We start from the raw sequence: 24,349 nt of genomic DNA, 5'->3' as shown, positions 1-24,349 counted from the left end.
CAACATGACGTCCCTTCAGCAGTGGCACCCAGCAGAATTTTTGAAATTTCTAAAATTCATTTCAGAAATAAAAAATTAGAGTAACTTTAGGCCAGCCTAAGTAAAATCAAACTAACCTGTGACTGTACAGGAGTTGACTAAATGTGTGCAATACTGAAACAAAAGCACCAAAACACATAGGCTTTATAGGCTTGTTGATGTACTCGTATGGTATGTGCAGTGTGAATGCACTGTGCATAAGGTCAGAAGGTTATCAAACGAAATCAGGAGAAAATTAACTATTAGGTGTAAACTACAGAGAAAAGGTGATCACCTCCTTAGTAGAATATGGATGTCTGAATCTAATGACAAATATCAACCTCATGGTAGCAGTGAGATATTTTGTGAAAAGTTAGGGGTAATCTGGGGTATCTGGGGTATCTGGGGACCACATCAGAACATCCAAAATATATTCATACTTCAGTCTGGACCATGACAGTGGTATGATATTCCCTTGTCTCCAAAGTCAGTCTGTACATGTGGCATCTCAGTTGACAAATGTCTCTGTAAAGATCTGAATTTCAGTCTGATTCACTTGTGTGTCAGTGTTCTAAACCTTACTGCTGTGATGCCGTCACACCCTGAGTCCTTCACCCACTCCCTTCATCCTCTCCCAGGATCCTGTCTATGGAGTGCAACAAAACCTCCTAGGCCTCTGCTTTTTCTGTATTCTAAAATCCCATCAGTATCTGTGCACATCAACAATCTCCAGGAGGTGAAAAGTATTCAGAGATAATTCCTTCTTTCACTGTCTGACAACCCCTGAGCTCTGTTTTACATTTCAAACTCTTGTATCTTGCCGTTTGAGAGTATTTATTCGCTTTTTGATCTGTTGTTTTGAAATTCCTTTCGTTTTTCTGCTGTTTTTCTTTTCTGTCTACCTCAGGAGGCTCCTGGCAGACACACTGTATGCTGGAACTGGAACTGACAAGACCATGAATGAGCTCCCTTAAAGGTAGATGAAGCTGCTGTAGGTGATATGTGGCAAATCACACACACATAGAGCCTATGTAGTCATTGCTGAACTCTGTAGACAGTGACAGTCATTACTGAGATTAATCCCTAGGCTAAGGTAATAAGCCCTCTTGGGTGAATCTTACGTAGATAAAACAGCTGATCCAGTCATCATCACAGACACCTTACACCCCCTGTTTAAGTCAAGTCTAGTCCGTTTTATTTATATAAGATAGAATTCAAATCTATTTTTCTTGAGTCCTACCACCTATCACACACAGTTCTGTACAAATCCAAAGTAATGCTTCCTCCCTAATTTCGTATAGCACAGAAATATATTCTATCTCCTGTATATTGAATTCGGAATATGAATTTGAGAGTATCAATGCAGGCACAGATCACTGACACTTCATGTGTTCAAAACTAATAACCTGAGTGTGTGAGAGACAGTGTTTGTCCCTTCTGTGAACCCTTGCACTGTGTTTCACCTTCTCTGTAGATCTATAACTGTGTTACCTAAGCAGGCTGATCTCAGATCTGTGTCATGAGGGAAATCGGTCAGTAAACAGCATGCCTGATGATGTAGCTCTTCCCTGCGGTCATCGAGCTCAGAACATCAAAGATGGAGTTATCCTGCTCAGTACATGATCTGACCACTAGATGGAGGCATTGCACACAGAACTGCCACAGCCTGTTCGCTGAACTGTCAGAGTTATAGAGCAAGGAGACGTGGTCTTATTAAGCATTTTCTGTGTGTGATTGTTCTGTGTTAAAATGACACCAGACAGTTAGCACTGACTACAGATGCAGTGAGATTAATCTCTATATGAGTCACAGGGGACTGGCCATTGTGTGCACATTCCCTCTGTTTATTTTTAGGATTGAAATCATACGATATGGAATAAGGTGGTGCAGCTTTTTCTTCAATGTCATCGTCATATTTTGTTTGAGGACACCTCCAATCAGTTTTTCAATAACCATTATATGGCCCAGTGGCCTACTATGACTTTTTTTTTTCCTCAATAGTTTCTACACTTTTGGTCCAAAACATCAAACCAGTTCTTTTTTCCATCTTTGTCCTCTCCAACTACACGGTCAACCCTACTTTTTGTTTAGCTACCATGCAATATAGAGCAGTGAGTTACCTATCTACCACTATCAATAGCTGTCTAATAGTTGCTTAAGAAGAAATACACTGTAGTTTCAGAACCACCAAGGTCAAATTTGAAAAATTCTTCAATATAACAAATATTTAACCAATCTTTATTTGGAGTTTGTTAAATTAATTAAGTTAAATTCTTTTTGTTATGTATTTGTTCAGTGTTTGATTTCAAATACTGGAGCTCAGGTGCAGCTGTCTACCTAATTCTTGTTTCCTTTTCTTTTCACATGGTAGCTCTGAAAGGACATTTTGGAATAAAGAGTCCCAAAGACCCAAGATTTTTTAGTTTGAATCACTTCAAACCAACTTCCTTTTCATCTGGGCCTCCTGCCCTCTACATACAAAATAATAATAAAAATAATAATTGTGCTCAATCAGATATAATGGTCTGTTTTTTCTCAAGTTTTTCTCATTTTAAAACAGACACATCAAAGCAGTTTTATTTTCATCTCATCCTCTTCACATCACATGCATGATTTCCAGAAAACAAGTTTGTCACAGTTGCATCTGATTCTATTGCATTTACTCATAATTCCTCAGTCTACAGTCCTCACTGTTCCTCACTAACGTGTCCACTTAAAGTTCTAATGGTGTACTCCACACACCTGACCCTGTAACTGTAGCCATCTCTTTGAACGCTGTGTTTTACAGGTACAAACTGTACAAGATACTCATTTCTGTCCCACCCCAATGTGAGCACCCTATAAACCGGTCTGACTTAGACTTAGACTTAGACTTAGGCGGACTTTATTGATCCCTTTGGGATGAAAGTGACTCCACCCATAGCATACCTGTGGTCATGAGCTTTGGTTAGTGACTGAAGGTTCTGACAATAGATGACATTCAGAGCGATAGCTGACACCTTTGCCAATGTCTTGCGGACATTTGTCTCGTTATGTAATAAATTATTGTTATTATCAATATTCATTTTGTTAGTAATAATATTTTATCAATAAGTAAGTAATAGTGCTGTTAAACAGGCTTTCTGTCTTAGCTGTTTCCCAACTAGTGTCTTGGTTGAAATATTCAAAACAGAGCAGAAGAGATCAATCCTAATTCCATTTTTCCCATTGTATAGGGGGGAACAAGTGCAAGTCCTGAGACAGAATAGGGAAGTGAAGGAACAGTCAGCGAGAGAGCGAGAGAGGAGGAGAGGAGAGGAGAGAGGAGAGAGAGAGAGGTTTCTCAGCACCTCCCCCTGCTGTTTGAGTGATTATTGTGAATGCTCTGATTATTAAATGTGAATAATGCTTTGTTTTTGATGACACTTTTTCTGACATAGTGTAGCACATTAACATAAAACATGACTCTATTTGCAATCCACGTTCGCTCCAAGAGAGAGTGAGAGAGAGAAAGAGACGAGTTATGCTGCTCGGCTTTTGCTGCACCTCCTCCTGTGTGAAAGGCTCTGGCTGTGGTGAATCAGGGAGTGGTAGATCTCTCAAAAGTTCTTCACACTCAGTGGCACAGTTAATGGTGTCAAAATCAGCAGAAGAGAGAAAGGGTTCAGGTCTGCTGCAAAAGTAATAGGGTCAGTTGCTGTGGGGAGGGGGCGGTCATGAGCCGTACGCATCGAGGGTCTTGTTGTCTTCATGTTGCTAAATTTCTGTTCAGTTTTGCCTTTATGGCGTCATTTTCCACTGTACAGCTGACTGTGCTTGGTCTAACGTTAGAGGACATCCAGGGTTTGGAGTATTTTTTTGATGAAATGAAATAAAACTGGTGGTAACACAGACTCATGTCATGTTTTACAGATTATCCTAGTGTCCTGGTGAGGGGCGTGTTTGATCAAGTATTCAGGAATCCAGCAGACTTTATTCTCAGTATGAGGGACCATCAGAGGAGCGAGTTGTCAGGGGGTGAGTTTTGTATTTGTTAAGTGCCAGGAGACAACAAAGCAGCCACCAGCATCAGGAAAGTCTCAGAGTATCCACAGCAAGACATGTCAAGACCACTGTGACTCTCTGCCCTGAGAGCTCCAGCACCAGCTGACTCAGTTTATGAGAAACCCTTTGTTCTGATGGAGTAAATTACTCACTCCACTGGGAAATTATTAAAGGTGTTGACTGAACCATATATAGGAGAATGCAGTTTGTGGTGCTATACAGAGAGGTGTTCTGTTATTTAGCCCTCTCTCATTTACATAAATGAGGTGGACAAAATAAGAGAAGCACCTGTAATAGTCAGTGACAGTGCATCTTAAAACAGGGCTGAAAGAAGTGATTTGAATGAAGTGATTCGTGTTTGTTCCTCTAAAGTTCTAGAGTGGGCGTTGTCTGGGAGCCTGTGGGAGCTGACCAGTCAAAGCAGGGTGACTTTCATGAACATTAAAGCATGCAAACATTTCAATGTGGTCCCCTGAAATAAAAATATGTGTCTGAAAGGGAACATTATATTTCCAGTTTAAAACTGCATTAACTGGTTTTGACATGTAAGCAAACAGTTGCACATTCAGCCTATCTTTAGTTATGGCTACAGCTACTTCAGAGAAAAATGTCTGACTCTTTGGCTGTTAAATGTTCCACTCTGTTCACTCGCTAGTCTCTAACTGTATCTGTCTGCTGTTTTTTGGCTGAGCAGTGTACAATGGATTTATCAGAACTTGCTTAATGAAAACAGCTGCCTGCTGCTGCTTGAAACAAGGTCAATGAGAGCAGAGTTTGTGGGATAGAAAACTGAAACAACAGCTAAAGGAGAGCTGCAGAGGTGGTGATAACTCTCTGTACATCCAACAGCTTTTACACCACACATAGTCATTTGTTATTGTAAATAATTAAAAAATAATCTCAACTCAAGGTCCATTTACATGCTTCTTCTGGAGCTCTCAGCTACATAAAATGGAGTCTAAGATAGAGATGCCCAGAGGAAATGAAAATCAGAGAGGAGCTCACAAAAGTGTTTCATTTACTTCTCCTTTGAGGTCTGTGTGAAACCAAAATGAGACTATGGCTTATTTCTCCTGTCTCTCTCCTGGAGTCTCTCAACGTTGCCAAGCAGGCTCTGTGAGACGAAGACCAAGAGAGTGCAAAATGTACAAATGAACAAATGGGAAGGCTGACGCATCTCAAAAGTCAGATGAAGGACATTCAGGTCTGTGGGGAGACGATTCCTCTGGATCTTTGGAAGAACTGGAGGGACCCAACCTCAGTCTGATCTCTCAACTAATATCACTCCTCCTTTCTCCTACTCTCTCCCTCTCTCCTCACACTCCAACCCCTTACCCTCTGCCTCCAATCCTTTCCCCTAACCCCCCCTTCCCGCCCCCTTTCAGAGCAGCACAGTGGCCCAGTCATCAGTACTGCAGACCAACAGAACTAAGAAGAAAAAAAATGACACAAAATGTTTAATTATACAACCTTCCATTTTTGACTTAAACTCAATATGAAGGAATTTGAGTCTGCAAAAAACAAACCAACAAAAAATGTAAAAAACTGACTGCCAGCAATGGCTGCTTAACAAAACCATAAAATTAAAGTAACACATCCTCATTAAAATAAGGTGCAAGAACAATTTTGTAGTGAAACACTTTTTGCACATTTTACAGGTTTTACCCAAATTATTACAATCAAACACTTTCACCAAACGTTCTGCTCATCTCACTCTGAGGTGACGATGGTGAAAATCTGTAGTTGGTGTCGATGTTGTGACTGACTGGTGTCAGATTAACAGTGACATTATCAGTGTCACAGCCAGCCAAGCAATCAGCCACACTTTATCTCTTTATTATCTTTATGTCTTAAACTACTGACATGATATGAATGAAAGATTAACAGTAAGAATGCAACTCCTGAAACTGATATTACCAGCTAAGGAGAAGACATCACTCTGTTGGACTGGAACTTAAGACAGACACTGCATGTACAGTGGTAGAGTAGAGCATCATCCCCCCCACAAATAATCTTTGTCTGAGTAAGAAGTGCAGCAGTGTGCACTTGAACTGACTACAGCCAACGACTGCTATCGTTTTCTCTCCAGTGCCCCCCCCAACCCTCGGTCTGAGAGAGAGGATACACCTGACCTCTCATTCAGAAAATAGTGTTTATATATATAACTGCACTGCAAATTCCAAACACCATATATCGAGGCATGCAGCTGTAGTGGTTGAAAGGACAATGTTCTATGTTTAATGGTAGTAAAGTATATTTTAAAACGCTGTAGCCACTGGGGTTTATTTTTAGAACCTTAGCCATGCTATTTTTGCTCAAGGTGTGAGATCATGTTTTTGGCTCAACCCTAAATATAATAAATGACAATAATCTGAGACAATGTAACGATACTACTGATGAATGACTTTTGTAGCTTGTTTTTCGAATATGAGGTCACTGTCAAATGTTACACCCAGGTTTCTTGCTGCAGGTTCTCCACTCGCAGACTCTGAGAAAGAGTAAAGATCTTTCAGTTTGGGGAGTTGTTTGTCCATTTACGGAACTTTATTACTCTTGGGTGGGTGGTGAAAATTCTCCATATCCTGGATATTTGTGCCTGGTTTAAATGCTGGTACTGGATATAACTTGTTCCACTGACTTGACTTTCTTTGTCCTTGGTTGGAATAAAAACATTAAAATGTCTAATGTGACTAAGACTGAAATAGTAAACATGATCTGGATCCGCTGGGAACTAATAAATGTTAATGTAGAAATAAAATGAGTGAAGAGTAAAGTCACAACCGGACACAAGAAAGATTGACATTCCACTGCAAAGTCAAGGATCAGTTCTTAACTTTGTTTTAGTAGTAAGTAGTAGTAAGTGGACCTTGAGTTAAGAATGGCCACAGAGACAGAGAGAGAAGAGAGGCAGCCACATGCAGGCTTCATTGTGTGTGTTTGTAGCATGGAATAAAAAATAAAGTTTTATTAAATTATTATTATCTTTTTTTAAAAAAGAAATCAGGTTTTAGCTTAGCTGAACTAAACCCTCCTAGTTTTGCCCAGCTTGGAGAGAAACAAGTGTTCCTCTCTCAGTGAGTTAGAAGTAAAGAAAGTGATAGACAAATACAGAAAAGTGTAGCAGCAGAGTGAAAGTCATTAATCTCTGTGGCTGCTCTGGACAGAATTGACTCCACTGGACGTAGCGGCTCTGCACTATATGGATACTGTCTACACACACACACACACACACACACACACACACATAGTTTATCTCTCCATCCTGAATGACCTCAGAGTGACGCCTGTTACCAAGCTCTTATATAACCAGGCAGACCAATCAATAATGTCCAGAGCAGAGGGAGCAGTGTTGGCTGGAGCAGAGCAGCCTGATGGGAGGATCAGCCCTGCCTGAGGGACAGACAGCCAACAGGGAAAAGGATTGTCATGGTTGTCACCAAATATGACAAGACATGCTAATTAGCCATGACCGGTTAGGCAGATTAGCAGAGGCAGTGAACTGGGCAAACAAAAAAACAAAAAACACACTGTCAAGCACTAGACAGATAACTTTTTTTTTTTAATTAAAAAGGTTACATTTGTGTCTTTTATAACAGTCGTGGAAAACACTGCTGGTGTTTTTATGTCGCTTCATATTGTTTTCAGACCCCTTCACTTTTTACACAGTTTATTGTGTTGTAGATTTAAATGTGAATGGACAAAACTGTCATTTTCGTTGATCAGTCTACACCCATTATGACTAACTAAAAATATGTTTTTCGAAATTTTTGTAAATTTCCTAAAAATTCTAACTGAAATCTCATCTACACTCTCATTGACAAAAATATTCAGACCCTTGGTGAGGTGCTCAAAATTGTGGTCAGGTACATTCATTCATTCAGGTACATTTCTATCTTGAACTGATTGGACATAGTTTAAAGAGGAACAAACCTGTGTATAAGGTCCCATAATTGACGGTGCATGTTAGCACAGTGGTGGCAGCATCATGCTATTGGGAGGCTTCTCAGCGGCAGAGATGGGGAGACTTCAAAAACCTCTCTGTGTTTGGTTTGCATTCATCCTTCCCTCAGTTCTGACCAGTGAAGAAACATTTACAACACACAAAACAGTGCAGAAGGTTCAGGGTCTGAATACTTTCTGGAGTGACTATAGATGAGTGAGAATGCCAGAAAACCATTATAACCATAGAAAACCATTATCCTGCAGCTGACTAACAAGGACTGAAGTATGACATGACATTTTTAACAGTTATCTGCTAATTAACTCCTGTAGTGGTGAATGGACTGTAGCCAGCTGCTACACCCATAAAAATGTTGAGAATTTGTAAGCACATTGAATACATGAAAGATTTCACTCTTGTATTTAAGCCTCTCTGCTTATTGAGGGGGTGTTAGGGGAGCTGATGGTGGAGGTCAGGCTGTGGAGATGATGAAACTTGTTAGACCAGAGCAGGGAACAGAAACCACCTGGGGAGGATTTAAAAGCCTCAACAACAAACTGTCTGTGAAACCCTGCAGAAACACAAGTCTGTCAATGTGTGTGTGTGTGTGTGTGTGTGTCAGTGTCTCAGAAATATTCTCAAATCTCTGGCACTTTTTCTGGCTTACTGAACAGGACTTAAATGGCAGATGTGTAAATGCTAATTGCAGTTAATTTTAGTGGAATGCTGAGCACCCAAAGGTGCTGTGCAGGGTTATTATAAAACAATCAAACAATCAAAATCCATTTATAGCTTTTCATTTTATAGCCTGAGAAGAAATGAAATTAAAAACTTAGGAGCATAACAATGAACGTCTGTAACATATGACACATCATTATCTGCTTTTTTAAACACTGTATGCTCCTGTATGCTCAGGACAGTAAATTCAAATGATTTATGTTCATATTATTTATGACACCATCAGTTCCTTGATTCATATGTGAGCAGTTATACTATGACAGTGAGAGTAATAATGATGATGACGAAAGTTGTCCACCAACAGGTGCAATGAAACTGAGGGAGAGTGAGGACTGCATAATATGTGTGTGTGTGGTGTGGGGGTGTGTGTGGTGTGTGTGTGTGGTGTGGATGGGGGTAGGGGGCGTTCTCACCTGTTACACTAATGAAGCCTCGCTGATTCTGGCTCTACCTATTATTTAGAACTTTACAATGAGAACATACAGAGCAGTAGTAATTATAACACAGCTTTTGGCTTGTATTCTCAACCAATTTGGTAAACCCTAGCTAAATTTGGTATGCAGAATATGCAAACAAATAAAAACATACCCCGTTTCCACGAGCCAGAAGACTTTACTCTACATAATTGTTTTGCAGGGAGCCAAATGTGCTTGGCATAACCAAATGTAGAGCACATGTGTCCACATGGCTTCCATTGAATCACTGAGGCAACTTCTCTGAATGAGAGCGTGGGTGACAGTTGAGTTTTTCATGCCAGCAAAGGCACTGCGATTCTTTTCATCTGTCTACACTTGTACATGTAACATATAAGTTTCTCTTGGGGATATTATTATTTTACAGAAGCAGAGTGCGGAGTAAGGCAGGAGATTAACTCAGCCGTGCCTGTGTAAAAATATTGATTATGTTTGGAGCATTCAGAGAGGATTATTATCGACAGGAGTATGAGTGTGTGTGGCTGAGAACACATTCAGATGATTACAGTCTGTTTATTTTTGGTCACAAAGACTCACTCTGAATGCAGGGCTGGTAGTGCATTGTTTATGTGTGTGTGTGTGTGTGTGTGTGTGTGCTGCAGGTGGACAGAGGAGGAGAGTGCTCTCTGCAGCCAAACAGTCAGCTTTTTGTATGTGAGGAGAATTTGATTTCATCTCCAATCTGCAAGAGGAAGGAGCAACAGACAGAAAGACAGAAAGAGATTTAAAGCACTCCCACAGTCTAAACTCCCGCAGGGCCTATGGAGTCATTGCACTCCTGCTATTTTTCAAATGATTCAGCTGTCAAGTTGGCTGGCTCAGGATTTCATTTCATCATGCAGAGGGCAGGCCTCCCCTGTGTTTTACTGTTACTGTTGCACGTCTGCTCGATCAATCCAAAACTGACCAGGAGCAGTGACATCATTAGGCACTGATATGTTAATAGTACAGTGAGTGATTTTTAGAAGAAGATGCTTTTATGTTAAATAAGTGCAAAAACATGTTGGAATCTTATCAGCACTGATGATGGCATTGATCAGACATTTTCTGTCAAACAGCCCAGGCAACAGAACGATACCTCAGAGTTTGGAAAAAAGGCCAGTTAATCATTCTAAAAGTCCAAATGGAACCAGGGTGGTGGCTGAGTGTGAAACTGACCAAAGAATAAAACCCAGTTTGCTTGATGGGAATTTGGTCTCTGGGTATTTTTAATATTCTTTTCTTAATATTCTAATGGTCAGTCCAGACAACGGATGGTTGACCTGCCACCTCAAGCCAGTCTCCATTGCTCTCTGAGGTCTGTGAATGTCAGTGTCTCAGCAGAGATAACACCTTACACTCTGCGGAGTGTTTTTTTCACCATCAGCAGCCTCTATGATCCTCTTGAGTTTGTAGCACCGGTCATAATTAAAGACAAGGATAATAAGAGTATTCACTGCTGAGAATGGTGGCTAGGAAGTGCCATTAGCTCAGGAAATGGAGGAAGCCTAAACATCATGGAGATCAGAGCTGGTCCAGAGGTTTGAACATTACTATCAAGAACAAATATACTGCCAGCAACTCACAGTTTCCCACTTCATAGTTGCGCTCAGCGAGGGATAGGTGGCAAGAAAAGAAAGCACATAGATGAAGTTTTGATCAGGAGCAGCATGCAGGGAAAGAACAGCCCCAACCCCAGTCAGTTTACTGAACAGTTTGGTGAAGCTTCTGGGGTCCAGACAAACTCCAGACTTAGTGAGACGGTGCAGCCACCCAACTGTAGTCCTTTTTGAAGTGGCGATAGAATACTCTTATTACCCTGGTCTTGAAATATGACCAGTGCTACAAAACAAAGAGGATCATAGAGGCTACTGATGGTGAAAAAAACACTTCACAGAGTGTAAGGTGTTATCTCTGCTGAGACACTGAAAAGGAAACAGTCTATTTGGAGGTTCCAGGTTCCAGTGGAGTCAAAGATATGAAAAACGCATTACACAAGCCTCCTGACTTCTGAAAATCTTCAATATACTCTCCTAACTTTAGGTTAATCTTTAAGCTGTTCTAACTTTCCCTTTTGACTGTTATTGTTTTTGAGAAATCTAATAGGTTACAAAAATACCTGAGTGAGATGAAAGTATCATTGGTTGCTACATAACAGACATGAAAGTTGATAACCAATGTTGGATTGAGTATTTAGGATTTCCTAACCTGAGATAAGATAGTGTTACTGACACAGTAACTACTAACACAGCATAAAATAATTGTAAAATTAGTCCTAATGAATAAAAATCTTAGCAAAACACCAACAATTTAGTGAAAAATTCTACACCAGTTCAGATTCCAATGACCAAAGCCACAGCCAAGCTTTGGTCCAATAAATGTGATGTACTTTTTCAGGGAGAAAAGTACAAAAACTTAGAGCAGTTTTGTAAACTTTTTATTTTGGGTACATTATTTTTAGGCTCGTACACAAAAGTGGAGCTGTCTGGTAACAGGTTAAGAAATTTAGAAATGCCGGTGGGTGTATTTTTGAAGTGTGCAGGGAGCCAGGTTTGATTCTCCCTGCTTCAAGCCTTTGCTAATTCTCCTGCAGTTTCTAGCTCCATACTTAGCACACTGTCATCAATCCTGTCAAACTATTTATTTAACCATAGCTAAAAACTTAAGTCAACTTTAACAAAGCAGTTTCAGCTGCCTAAACTCAAACAAACCTTATTCACAGACCTGAGAGATCAGAAAATGCTCAGAAGATTTTTGGTGATATTTTGGAAGCTTCTACATAGGTTTTCATCCATATGTAGCACACATTTCAACCCATTAAGTTCTATAAACACATAGCCAAATCCAATCTTGGGATCTAAGGATAAGGAACATAAAGTAAATCTCTTTCTCCCTGCCACCAGGCCAGAGCTAGAAAAAAAAAATTCCTCTTGCCTAAACAAACTTCTAAATTAGAGAGCGAATAACACCTTCATAACAATCAGCTGTCACTGATCAACCTATGTTTAACCTATTTAAAAAATTCTAAACTCTAACCATGAAGTTATTCTCCTGTCAGTAATGCATACCTATGAAAGTATAGTATAGTATCTATAGACTGCACAAAGCAGAAAGCACAACCAAAATCTAGACTATTGTCTGTGTCACTGTAAAACGTGAAGTTTGATTTCTAATGTTCCTCCGGGCTGTGGTTTTTGTGTTGCTCACACTGTGATTTACTGGACATGGATAAAAAGGAGAGAGAAATGTGACTGTTCCTTATATTTATGCAGTTGATATTTCAGGACGCTTAAAAAACATATTAATCCACGTTTCCACCCACTTATGCAAACATTCAGAGTTACTGAATTCTCCAGTTGGTGCCATTAAAACTGCAGAACAAAAAGGTGCAACAAGATGACATAATTAAAGGAACACCAGTCAAACCATCAAACAATGTAGGAAACATGACTGAAATATTTATGCTTGTTTCATGTATTAATTTAAGGATCGTAACTCATTGCTCTTTTTCGTCTGCCCCTGTTTTCAGTCTCTTCAGCAGACACAGGTTTAAGTCATGTTTCATGTATGTTGTGATTTATGCACCATATCTGTTTCTGTTGCACTGTGTTGCATTTTGCTTTCATTAATGCACCACCTTTTTCCACCTCAGCCAAGTCTATAAAGTTTTTTGCAATATTATATTGAATTTCCAACATCTCTGCTTTTCACAGATTAACCAGGATTAATCTAAATAATTTATGAAGGCATTTAAACTGTCTTGTGAATGGACCATAGGTTATCAATTTATTAACATTTTATATTCAAGTTCGATGTGATTTTTTAAACACAGCATCTAGACGAACATAGCTACACTTGCAATATGAAAACAATACAGTGAGTCATAGTTCATCCAAATTCTCAGATGTGTAATCTTTAGCGTCCGCTCACCTTCGGAGGAGCAGGTAACAGTTTCTTGCTGATATGCACTTTGGGAGTTGTACTTAACTTGATATTTTGTTGTTTGTCAACAGTTGTGCAGTTGAAAGCTCAGGACAAAAGCTAGTGTGAGGCAACACAGATGGCACATATTAGCTGTTTCTCACAAACTACGCTCATGCATGTTTGCAAGAAGGTTTGAAAGATTTATTATATCATACTATAATAGAGTTATATCAGCATCCTGACAGTTTTAAGAGTCTGGATATTTTCGAGCTTGCACTTTATTGTGGACGCTCCGGGTGTGATTGCAGGAAAGAATAACAGACTCGTCCACGTCTTTAAAGTGAGAAAAAGTTGCTCTGGCCTGCTTTCTACAACGTCCTGTGTTCTCATTCCTTCTTCTCTTGCTAGTAGCATTCTGGGACTCGACCCAACAGGTTGTCTGTGTCACAACTCTTGTCAGACAAACAAGTTTTATCCCTCCTTTGCTCAACCCATCTCATCTCCTCCTTTATTGTTCATTACATGGGGTCCCATCTGGCTCACAATGGAGGAAGGCTGACTGACAGCTAATATCCTCGGCTCTAACATTCATTCCACTGCTCTCTGCTCTCTCCTGGATCCCTCTGTTCCTGAGGAGGAAGGAAAAAAGCAGATTTTCATATTGGCCAGTTGACTTCTTAAAATCTTTGTTCTTCGTCCATGGGAGCTGCTCCAAAACCTAGCTGAATGCTCCGGGTTTCCCCAGAGCACGTTACGAATTTTTCACCGACCTTGGCTGTCACTGGCGAGGTTTCATTAAGAAGCTTTTTGGTTGCCAAGCAGGGAGTGGAGAGCTGCTGTGTGGCTCAGCCTGTGGATGTGTTTTAATCTGCTGACTCCAGAGAGTGTTCAGGCTAACATCTTACTTCCAAAAAGAACAAACACATTTATATTTAAACACAGAAGAGTGTGCAGAAGAGTAAGACTTGACAAGCTACTTGCTATGCACTGAGCAGAGTAGCACAAAGCCTCTGGGATCAGGGTTGTTTAAGGAGTTTGCAATAAACTTTTCAGATCAACTTGAAGGAAATTCACTGAAGGTCTTAAATAGAAAAATGTACACAGTGCAGATGCTGTGAGGCACATTTTTACTGATGCTAAGTCACTTTCTTTTTTCTTCTTTTTTCAGGTAAGATGATGCCACACAGATGTAAATGATTCACACGCTGTCGACACTTCAACTTAATACATGTAAGTTTTGGTTAGCTGACCTTAGTTTTAATTGGATTACTGTATATATGTCTGGGAACAAAAGTGAACATCATCTGTACAAAATGGTAAATTCTATAAATTAAGATACAACACAAAAGTATTTCATGCTTTATGTATAGTAAAGAGTGAATTATGGATACATATAGGGAAGAGTCTACAGTAACTACCGGGCTAGCTGTGTGAAATTGTGCTTGGACTGGACAATGGACAGTTTTTAAAAGAGGATTAAAATCAGTGCAGCAGAATCAGAGATATCTCCACTGTGACACCAGGCTGGCTCCCAGGGGGAAAATGATGGGTTGCCTTACAACAGAAAAAAAAAGGAGAGCACTGCTGTTTAAATGTGTAAACAGAGATTTCTAAGTTTGCTGCAGAAGCAACATGTTGATCCCTTTTACGGCCTCTAGGGTTTGAGAGAAATGCAATCTCAATATAATGGAGAAACCCTAAAGTCAGTTCTTCGCTACGATGACAAAGGGCCTAATGGTAGTGGTCATACAGGTAGTATAAGACTACAGCAATGGGAAAAAAGTCAATATTCTTTGTTAAAAAGAAGGCCTCAGTAGTCTCAGCAGTAGAAGGAGGAAAGTCCCCTTTGTTTTACAGGGAAATTGTGTAATGAAGGACTTATTCACAGACTGTATGAAGAGGAGCTATGAATATAGCAACCAATAAGTCTTTATCAACTGTGAACTTATCCTTTAAAATGAAAAAAAACAGCAAAGAGGCATCAGGCTTGTCAGTTTGATGAAATTATGAAGAGCAGCAGTACGTGAGTGCATCACTTCCTGTAAATCTCTTGTGTGTTAGAGGCTGGTTCAGTGGGAGTGATGAACGTCACCACTAACACCTTCACGTGGCCAGCTCTATCATGTCACATGCACTGACAGAGGATAAAGTCAGTACTTGTTGTTCACACACATTTAAAATGACTAATGGATGAAATGATGATTTCTTTGCAGTAGTAAAGAGGCTGTAGTGGTTTATCAATTTTTTAACCCCACATCCCATTTGTGTAAATTCCAGGTCTCTTTTTTAGGGGAGCTAAGCCCTGCAGGCTTGCCGTCATTCAAACACTGCATTACCATATACCTACCTAAAAATAACCAAAGTATCATAATAGTGCAGTCTTGCAGTGTGAGGCTGCAAGTAACCATGTCAGGTCTTGTCAGGTCCCTGACTTAAGCCTTTAAGGCAATGTCTCTTCCCAGGCAACATAAGTAATGAAAGACAAACAAACCATTGTCATTCTGTAATCCCCAAGCTTAGCTAACCAGACACATACAACTACAAATATGAAGCGGCCACACTGCTGTACTTTGTAGAAAGAAAAACAGTTCGACGGCAAAGACACTGACAGCAGTTACAAGCTAGATGGGGAAGCATCTCCAGAAGGTTGCAGTGAGAGGCATAATGTGTGTGGGTGTGTGTGTTGGTGAACTGGTGGTGGGTCTCTTCACACCATGAAAACAGTAACACTGCAATATAAAAACTCCATTACAGGTAAAAGTCTTTCACCGAAAATGTCAACTATACTTAAAGCATTCAAAATAAAAGTAGTAATTAGAAACCACAGTGCTCCCACTTACACAGACACCACTACACTGCTATATATTGTACTGTGTCATTTGCGTTATTAACAAGTGATGTTTCCACTTTAATCTTGTCTTTGTGAGAGCTAAGTTCTTGACCCATGTGAGGTCTCCAGCTAAATCGAGTCCAGTGTAAATAAAGAACTTTACAGTGGACTCTTTCAAGTCTCCCGACTGACAGTTACCTTATTTTTTTACAAAGTTTTAAAGTGTTCAGGAATAAAAAACTTCATGCCGAATAGAGAAAGCAATAATGGTGTAGAAGTGAATACTTGATGCATTTTCCAACAGTTAGTGACACTGCTTTCTCTGGCTTAGAGAACTGGAGCAGAACATCCTCTAGTGAAAAGGGCACTTTGAGGAGCTGACCGGTTTTTACTCTCTAACTCAGGAAGAGAGCATTCTCATCTGTCTGGAGCACAGTAGCCAGGTGTTACTCACCCTCTGGGAGCTGAAGCCTGGCCTGTGTTTAAATTGTGACTGTGTGTGTGTTTGTCCTGACACACACACACACACACACACACACACTCTTTGTTCTTGTTACCACTTGTTGAATGTGTCACCTACAGCTGCTAGCTAAATAACAAATCCTCTGTCACTGGTGTAAGGAAGAACTGCCAGCAAGCACATGGTCACACAAATACACACCAGTCACTGCTGGACTCCATTCAGTGAATACTGTATGACAAAGTGAAAGGGAAATGCTTATTCTGGTATTTCTGGAAATAGTTTTGAATCAGCTGTTTAAACCTTTAACCTTCTTAGCACCCAGTTCAATCAGCATTGGAAGAAAAAGCAAGTGCAAATCTGGAGTAGAATAACATTTTATTGTGCACAGGAGAAATAGACTTTTGGTACTTAGATTCCAGCAGGAAATAGATCACCATGGGAAGGATTTAAATGTAAGTTGTGCTTATATTTATGGCACTGAATCACGATGAAGGTTATCTCAAGGCACTTTTCATATAGAGCAGGTCTAGACTGTATTCTTATGTTATTACATTTCATGAGAAGAGACCCATAATTCCCACTATGAGCAAGCACTAGGTGACAGTGGCAAGGAAAAACTTCCTTTAAGAGGCAGAAACCTTGAGCAGAACCGGACTCAGGGTGGTTGGCCCTCTGCCTCAACCGGTTGGGTTTACAGGGAGAGAGAGGGGTAGAGGATTGGAGCCTGAGGTGTGGATGTCTTCATGAGAGGGAAATTTCTGATCAGGGGGTAGATAGAAGACGGACAGGCATCCTGCAGTTGAGATGGTGGAGGGGAGGAGGTGGGTCGCACAATGTCGCGGTGCTGAAATGACAGCTGAATGACAGCAGAGAGAGAGAGAGAGGACAATTTAAACTGTGATATGTTACAAGTGATTGGCTCAAGCTGAGTGTGTCAGGTTGTGACTGGATGAAAACAGAATTATTAAGTGGGGCTTAGAGAGAGGGAAACTGCTTATGATTCAGATGGTATGTGCTGATAGACAGTCTTCCTGACTGAACCTTCACTGAGCTTCATTTTCATATACATTCATATACACAAGTTATTAGGTCCATCTAGCTTAATCAGTTTAATACATCCCAGAAATAAATCCTACCTTCAGTGAAGGTTCTAATATTCAGTTCTTATTGAAACTCTTTTAAAGTGGTGCAGATTCAATTATATGACCATTTTGGACACTGCATCACACTGCAGGATATTACTAATATTTAGCCTACTCTCAGTGGTATAAATAGGGACGCAGAGCTACTTTGGGAAACGAGGAAACAACATCTCAGTAGAGAAAAAAAAAAATGTATTTTCTTCTGTACACCCTGAACTGAAACCTATTTTCATCCACTGAATTACTACAGGTCACCCCTCACTTCACTGATCATGGACCTCAGGAGCTCAGCTGTGAGAACAGTAACAGTTTTAACAGGGAATGAATTCTGTGTGGATAGAATGGATGGATGCTCCTGTAGTTCTTACAGGCCGCTGACATCACATCTGGTGGTCAGTTTGGGTAAAGGTCGGAGTCATAAGTCACTTTGCTGATTCAAATTGTTTTGTTCAGTTCATTTCAAAGATTCAGAGTCCCAGATTGGTCATAGCAAAAAACAAAGCTTGCTAGCTAATAATCAGCGATGATAATTGAAGCAGGTGAGGTACATTTCATACTTTGGGGAGAGAGTCTGTCTGTTGTGCTGACTCTCTGTATATACACTGTATATACAATTATCTAATGCACACAAATTAATCAAAATGTGTGAAGGAATTGAATCTCGTGGGCGCGAAACATCATTTCAAGCACGAAACATCATTTTGAGCGCACTTTGCTTTACCTCACTGACCTGCTGCAGCTGCACATGCAGCTTTTTAACATTACAAACAGTGAAATACAGTGAGGAGTGTCTGAGACTTTGCAACTGCGGCACATCATCTAGAGTTTCGGCATCTCTCCTATTTTTCAGGCGTGACAAGCAGAGAAAAAGATCTGTTGACAGTCATATTGAAATCATACCAGCAACGTGACATAAAACTGACAGCTTTCACTGTCACTGAAGGGGAGGGGCAGTGGTTTTCCGGTGCGCTCTGTCTCATTTTCTCTCTCGCTCCCTCTCACTCCTCTGTACACAGGTAAATTGTGGTGGGGTAATGGGTTTTATTAGTCTGCTGTCTGTCCATGTGGTCTTTGTCCTCTGCTTTCATCTCCACAGCCTGACTCTGCAGTAGCTGTTCCACAACCGTAGCATATAGCTATTGTTGGCACTGTGGATCCATTATTCACACTACCATCTAAGGAGGAATCCATCTCCAGCATCATGCCACAGCTGGGAGTAAAACATATACACATATAAATATAAAGAGACAGAGAGAGAGAGAGAGGGAGAGAGGTGGATATAAATTTCAAAAGGAAAGGATGAAAGGAGGATGGAAGTTGGAAGGAGTGATGGAAGAATGAAAAGAGGAAGTTGGATGAGAGAGTGGGACTCAGCAGTGTGCTGTTCCATCTTTGCATTATTTATATGTGCATATATAATGTCATAGTGCTTGTGACACAAATAACAGACAGTGCAGAGAGAGTCTAACACACTAACCACTTTTACATTTGGCTTCAATGAAAAACTCAACTGACTGACATTTTTTATAGAATTTCAGCTATTTGCACCATTTCCACAATAAGGCTGGTGTCTGAAGTGCCATGAAGTGTTTGCAGGCTTTATATGTAATATGATTATGCACTCAGTTGTCAGTTTATTAGGTATGCCTAGCTAAATGCAATTTGATGCAATGGTCCTGCAATAAATCCTCCTTCATATCTCTTCATAGTGTTTGATGATCTGGATGACCATTTTAGAGGTTGCTGTTGAAATGCATTGCATTATGTTGACAGGCGCTTCCATTACTTTTTCAACCCCATAATAGCAAGGGAAGGCTACAAACAATACACATCTCACATTTCTTTGCATAATGCAGTACAGTTCAACAGCACCACAAACTGTAGCTTTAAAAATGAGTTGAATCAACACCTTTCAACCTCCAGGAAGAGAGGCTTTACTACAGGACTGTTGGATTAGACTGAATTAGCTGTAGTTAGATGTTCATAACAAACTGAGTGTATATTATATATATTGAATTATTCTATATATTAAACCTCTGCATATCAGAGATTCTCGCTGTAAGACAAACACATTTATAAGATAGATGTAAGTTGAGCACTTGTGGGTAAGTAGCTGTATAGGCAGGTATAGGCATACAGTGTGTTTACACGTTCACCAGCACAGTTACAGGGTTAGCATGGTAACTTTTGCATGCATAGAAATAAGTGCTTAATGCAAACTACAGTTGAAGCTGATGGGAATGTCAGTTTTACAGGTAATCCATCGTGACATTTTGACCTGTTGATAGTGATTAGTGATTTTTGCCAAGCTAGAGGCATAGCTGTCATTCTGTCAGTCCAGCACTTTAAAATCCATCCAGCCATTATAAGACTGATCCAGTCTTCTGTCTCTTTAGAGCCTCTTCATGCTAAGATTCCAGCTAGTCTCCAGTCTTTGTTTAACACACACTAACCTAAGCATGAAATATTGTTTAATATGAATAGTGCAGGGAGCTGAAGTGATGGCTCTGATCAGGCTGAATACAGTGTCTGGTGGTTTTCTTTTCACTCCGTCTACTCTGTACTTATTTACCCTGAATCAATATGATTGTCTGTAAACGTTATGGATCTGTTTGCTCAGGCTGGTTGAGGACACTGGCTGTTGTTGTCTCCACCGAAATTACTTTTTCGAAGGAAACACTGCTGCAGACCTGTTTCTTAGACAACAGAGATAGTGAGGGTAGGTTAAAAACAACACACAGTTGTTGGCGAGCAGTGGTACCTATATACGTGTATGTTACTCTATGTGAATGTGTATGTTGTGTGTATGTGTTGGCATATTGACCTGCAGAAGCTCACATCTCACAACCATTTCCATCCAGCATTAACCTGAGATTTGTATCTGGAATAAGAGATAATGACATCAGTTCACAATAACATGATAGACACTAGGCATCCACTACTACTTGCCATCTCCTACCCTTCTCTTATATCCACCATTACTCAAGAGTTAAGGCACAACCTGAGAAAGAAAAGAATGGTTCAGCTTCACACAAACATCCTCTGACATGTGGGAGCAACAATTTCTATTTATTTTCATTTTATATATTTTTTTAATGCCATGAAGAGAGAGAATTATCACCAACTCTGCAGTCTCCTGAGCTTTTTATTTTTTATTTTATTCCATTCTCATTGCTTTTTATTTTGACAGCCTATAAACTCTCAACTGCTCAGCACCAAACAGCAGGCAGATACAGTTATTGTAGTGCAGCATTTAGCAGCAAAAGCAGATATTTCCAAAAACAGAACTAAAAGAGACTGAATAAATTCATTAGGTGGACACAAACATGACTTTAAATAATGCCTATGTTGCTTTGTGTCTGCTGGATGTAATAGACAACTGTTTGCTAACAAGTTCACCAGAGCAACTTCAGTGTTTCAGCTTGCTCTGCTGTAGCCAAAAAAAAAAAAAAAAAAAAAAGCTAATCAAGCTTTACATTCACTGGTGTCTGACTTCAGTCAGTTAGAGCTTTGGCCGTATCTTCATGTTTTGGTTTTCAAATCAAAAATGAAATTCAGCTTTTAAAGGCTCTGAATGGAGAAATCCAAAAACCCTTGTTTATACTGACACCTGTGGCTGTTAATAGAACTGCAGCCTGCGTCCTGTTGCTGGCGGGTACTTGCACTTCGTGGGTAGACAGCCTGATGTATGAAATGGGCCTCACTGGCTGATTCTTTGTCATTTCATTGGGCAGTAGCTTTTTTTTTTTTTTTTTTTTTTTTACATCATCCATCCTGTCCTCGAATTTAGTTTCAGATTCCTCTGACAGGTACGCAGATGTCTCCATCTGGACTGATAATCTACCAATTACAATTAAACACCGAAAATACTTATTATCCATGCTTATCATTATCATACCTCAATCTAACCTATCTCTCATGTATTGGTTGCAGGTGTATTTCCCAGGCTAATTATGACACCTGGTATTACAGGCATAAAGGCAGACTGTGACACAGCACACCTGGGGGACATGAATGGAGTAATGGTGAAGATGATGAATTGTTCCTTGCTGGGATGTTCTGTACAGGGTAAAAACCTTTTTTTTTTCTCTGACATATCAAAGCAGCAAATGCACAGGTGGAGTTAATTATAATAATGATAGCTATATTCTACTGAGGTGAGCCAGTCCAGGACTCTGGTATAGTGCATGCTTATTCACCGACATGGCTTACTGGGACACATAATGACATGGAGCCATCATTAATATTGTTATTTACATTTGTGTTTTTTCTGCTTCCTCTGTAAAAAGGTTATGTTGTCTGATTTGTTATTTTGGACAGTGTAAAAAAACAGCTTTACCATCCACTTTTTGATGGGGAAAAAAAGAAAAAGGATGCATAACAACAAGACCTGACTGTCAATTTGTGTTCTCATCTGCTCTTGTGTTCTCATGGACATATAAAATATAATCAGACAAGCTTAAGTACTGTCCCTGGAAGTGTTCTTGCTCTGCCCATTTTATTCAGGATGCGAGTAATTCCCAGCATGCATTTCAAACCAACCAGCAGTGATGGCGGGGGACATAAAAACCAAATCTGCAGGTGTTGATATTTTTGCTCTTCAACGGATACTGTGACAACAACATTTTTAGAGGAGAAATTAAAAATTACTCTGTCTGTGGTTGTCTTATATTGTCAAGCCCTTTGCTCATTTACCAGTGTCATCAAATTTTACATAACAGACTGTTAAATCCCTTTTAAAAAATAAACTTTGGCTTTAGTGTCAAAATACAATATTTGTGGCTGGCAACACTGGCTTGCCTGCAGGTTGAGATTAGTGTTTTTATTTGGCAGTTAACACTGTACAACTTTGCTGCTTCTGTGCTCCTTATTTGCACAGATCTTGTCATGCTTCAATAGAAATGAATAACACACTGTATGTGAATGAAAACACCAGAGAGAGAGAGTGCTGTATGATAATACAGTAGGTTACAGTGGGGATTAGAGATCTGCTGTGCTGAGCTGGCGATGTCAGTGAGAATGTCATTATTAGTAGGGTGACATTATACTTAGAGTGAATTATCTTCACCCATTCTTTCAAACTTCACTTTGCCAAGATTGAACCCCCCAGAATGCAGACAGTGACCAACCATCCAAATTCGCTGTATAGTTGTTCACCACCCATCCAGAGCAGAGTTGAGGTGCTTCATTTTAGCTTTTGGCTGCCAAATAGTGTGATTTTGGATCAGGTATGAGTGAGGTATGAATGTTGGGGAGTGGCTAAACTGTAACTTGTTTTGCAGTCTCTATATTCTGCCCACCAGTGACCAGATATCACTTACTGCAGAGCTGAATAAATAAATGGTCTTGGTGTACAGTACAGTGCTGTATATATATATATATCTTGTTTTATTTTCTCTTGTTTTGATCTGCGTTTGTGGTGTATTTGTAGTCTGTAAAGCACTTCCTGGTGTTTAAAGTGTGTTATAAATACATCTCCCTTAACTGCAGCTTTACTTTACATTTATGAAACATTCATTGCTGAGACTCCCACAGCCTCCAGCCTTCATACATATACAGCATAAGCAGCATGGAGCTATATAACGGATAGCAACCTCATGCAAGTGAAATGACTTGTGTGTGTGTGTGTGTGTGTGTGTGTGTGTGTGTGTTTGTCACAGCCATAGGGGATTTACACAGCCTGTGCTGCTATTCTTAGTCTCTATGTTAAATCTCTCATGAGAACATACAGTATAGTGTATATGAAATACAATACATAGTTCATACATACACAATACAAGATGTAGCATTTTCTCACTTACACTGCGTTTAATATGTAATCCACTATAGATCCTGGTACACCTATACATGTGGGGACCCATCACTGACATAATGCATTCCCTAACCCTAACCCTAAATCTGAGTCTTAACCCTCAAACAGACATTTAAACCTGTGGGATTCAGCATTTTGGTCTCCACCAAGCTGTCTCTTAGCTTTGGTATTTTCATAAAGAAACAATGACTTACTAAATTAGAATACTTTTTTCCATTGACCATTTATTTTGCATTTACTTTGATTTCAGCACCCTCTTTGCCCATTCTTCTTTATTGTTAGTCCTGCTTTGGACCAACTGTCTTGAGACTGAGTGTCAGACACCTACACTCAGCTCCTAGTGGCTTTATCATCAGTCTCTCAGGGTCAGGGTATTCATGTTAGATTCCTGAATCAACAAATAAGTTCCTACATCTCATCCTTCTGATTTTCTGTATCTCCAAGTGATTTGTCACCAGGATGAAGAGCCTTTGATTATGACTTTATAAAGCAGAGTATGAAAATCACTCTGTGGTGGGATGAAACACTGCACTGAGTGAGTAAGGAAACCAAAGTATCTCATTTACAAACACTTAGATTCAAATAGCAGAAGTGAAATCTGCAGTTGTTATTAAAATGCTCTTCCATGAGGAAAGATGAGAAAACAAATGTTTCTATGTGATTTGCCTTTTTGATCACAACACAGCAAGAGAGCTGAAGGTCGTTGTGTGCGCAGGTGTGTGTGGATGTGAGTATGTATGCAAGTGTGTAAGACTTAAACTGGTTTTAATCTTATTATACTGTTCACATTGGATATATCATTAGCACTTTATGCTTCTGAATTGTGTAGAGCCATACAATAGACGTTTTTGAAAAAAACAATACAGCTTAGCAAAATCCACTGTTCTTGCTCCATGCCAAAATCAGTTCCTAAGTTTATCTGAAGCTAATATGAGGCTCCAGTAGTTTGAGTTAGACAAATCAAGTGGATATCTTCCAAAGTTACCATCTTTTTAATATGAATTTCC

General features: G+C 39.8%; 1 long non-coding RNA gene across 1 annotated transcript; it reads left to right on the top strand.

The window, feature by feature from the left end:
- Window positions 1-481: 481 nt before the first annotated feature.
- LOC108897431 (uncharacterized) lies at window positions 482-14,399 on the top strand. The gene is made up of 3 exons (XR_001963288.2): window positions 482-994; window positions 3,910-4,014; window positions 14,264-14,399. It is a non-coding gene; the product is annotated as an uncharacterized LOC108897431 (long non-coding RNA).
- The last annotated feature ends 9,950 nt before the right edge of the window (window positions 14,400-24,349 follow it).

Source organism: Lates calcarifer, linkage group LG18 (assembly GCF_001640805.2).
Source record: "Lates calcarifer isolate ASB-BC8 linkage group LG18, TLL_Latcal_v3, whole genome shotgun sequence".
Lineage (NCBI taxonomy): Eukaryota > Metazoa > Chordata > Actinopteri > Centropomidae > Lates > Lates calcarifer.
The sequence above is the reverse complement of the archived record's forward strand: the minus strand, read 5'-3'. Positions and strand labels throughout refer to the sequence as shown.